This window comes from Nicotiana attenuata, unplaced genomic scaffold (assembly GCF_001879085.1).
Source record: "Nicotiana attenuata strain UT unplaced genomic scaffold, NIATTr2, whole genome shotgun sequence".
Lineage (NCBI taxonomy): Eukaryota > Viridiplantae > Streptophyta > Magnoliopsida > Solanales > Solanaceae > Nicotiana > Nicotiana attenuata.
This window is the reverse complement of record NW_017672950.1, coordinates 34712-37355: the sequence shown is the minus strand read 5'-3', so window position 1 is coordinate 37355 and position 2644 is coordinate 34712.

Sequence of the window (2644 nt, the reverse complement as noted above, 5' to 3'; positions counted from 1 at the left end):
ATATATATATATATATATATATATATATATATATATATATATATATATATATGATGTATAAGGGTATATACGTGCAATTGCAAAATATATATCATCTATATGCGGGGTGTAAACTAAAAAAAAAAAAAAAAACTACGTGGGTGCAAAGTATTATGTCGGGGTATGTATTTTTTAAAACTCCCCTATACATAATATATATCGTAATCAATGGACTTTTAATGCTATGCTAAGATACACACTAGTTGGAAGTGTATATATATGATTACAATCAAGAGGGATCAAGAAAGAAAAAAAATATATACAAAATTGTGTTTCCGAAAAAATCTTGATTGGCAGTAAGAATTCTTACTGTGAGACGCATGGTGATAAACTGATAATGGTGATGTGAGTCTGAGATGTTGAATCTAGGAGACATATTTGGAAATACAACATAGACATGTAGAAATCTACTAATATATCAACACCCCAAAGAACAAATGCACTAACAACCTTCGCTTTCGGCTCAAGTGTTGATAAGTGCAACATTCCACCAACTCAGTTCATTTGATTACTACATGTTGTGTCGTCCAAATTTGACTATAATAACGAGTTATCTTTACACAATCGTCAAGAGTGTGATACGTTGAGGAAGTCTTCGAATTGTCCAATATAAATAATTATAGCCTATAGGGCTTATTCGCAAGAATCACCAAGAAAAGTCCATTAACTAAATGGAGCTTGTTGACGGATAAAATTCATAAATAATCACTTTTCAATTTTGTAATTGAAATAAGTCATTTTTATAGAGTTTCAAGTACCACAAGTGAAGAATTTTACCTGTGGAATTTGAAACTCCATGACAGTAACTATTTCTCAATTACAAGAATAAAAATGGCTTGTCCGTACTATTACTACTTTCGTTGCAACTGCATTTAACCAAATCGTGATTCTATTTCTTTGAGGGGGCTAGATGTAATGATAAAATATAAGGGTCCACCAAACTCAATGGAGAACCAGGGTCTCTATCAGGTTTAGCAGAACGTACGCACACAGTAGTAAGTAATGACAAGAGGAATTTTACGTGGAAAATTCTCAGCTCAACGGGATCATAAACCACGACATGCTCTTGTAGGATATCAACTTCACTACTGAGCAACTTTTAGATTACAACCTATGCAACCTAGGAATTAACCTCTTAATCCCTCACTAACTTGTAATACTTTATTACAAGCCACTTTGTAATAACTCTATTACAAAAACTTTACCACTCGACTAACTCTAGCCAAGACTCAAACACTAGGTTTAAGGTTTACAAGAGTTTCCTACATAATACTTCTAAACAAGCTATGTAGGAATTATAATTGACGAACTAATACAAAATTACAACTCTACTGAGGACATACAAAGACTTGAAATGGGAACTGGTCCGTAGCAGCGTCTTACTTTGTTCTTGATGCACTGGAGAATCATTTTTCTTGATGATCAATCACTTGGAGTGCTTGAGTGAACTCTCTATCTAAGTGTTCAAGTAAAATGTATTTTACCTTCCTTGATGTTAATAACACATGTGTCACATCACATACAATGATGTAAGCAAGGTAGGTACAAAGCCTTCCACAAAAAAGTTGACTGTTGCACTGTTCCTGTACTATAGCGTGTGCAGGCAGCAACTTTTCCAGCTGGAGAGTTGACTTCGTACAGTCAACTCGGGAGCTGGTAGGGACCTGTTCCCTCATTTGTTCCTTTGACTCTGGAGGTTTGAACCATATCCCAAGCTGGAACCTTGTGATCTTAAGGTCTTGAGAGTGTGTAGCATGTTCTTTATCTGGTTCTTGATAGTCACTACTACAAAAAGGGGCTTTAGCGGCAACTATTTAATGGCGATAAGCTAATGGCCGCTAATTTACTCCTCTACACACAATATTACCAGAATTTGGAATTTTGCCAAGAAAGGATGTTCTTGTAGTGGCAATTCAATGTAATTGACGGTGAAAGTTACTACTTAAAATTTGAATTCAATGTTATGGTCAATTAAAGTGAATAATCAAAATTTAAGTGCTAACTTTTACAAATCTTATCCTCCCTCCAATATTTTTCACTCTGTAAAATATTCCCTCCCTCCATCACACAAACACAATTACGCTTACTTTGTAAAAGGGTTCTTTTACCACAATAAGCCACATAAGCACTAGGGTTTCTTGACTCATCTCTCTCATAGTCGTCGGCCCTCAGGTCATCTCTCCAACAATCACCAAGTAATCTCTTTGTTCTATCCGTCAATATATCTATCTCTTATCCTTTTGATTGTAATTTAAAATTGTGGGGAATAAATTTTTGAATTCTTTTCCTTGTTTCGTAGAATGTTCATTGAATAAATTATTTGTGTCCTCTGTCTTAACTAGATAGCTATCATATTGTTAATTAGTCTATTTTGTCTCCAACTATCCTTGTCTAAGTAATTAGATTACTAGTTCCATTTTACTTGTAAATTGCCTCTTTGTTTCTGAATCAATATTTGTAAGGATTAACAATTTTTGTCATACAGCATGATATAGGACCTAATTGATAAATGCTTAATTAAAAATCTTAGTGTGGAAATTAGACTGATGGAGATGGATCTTTTTGGTGAGGTGGGGGAGGGGGGGGGGGAATTTTTTTTTATTAG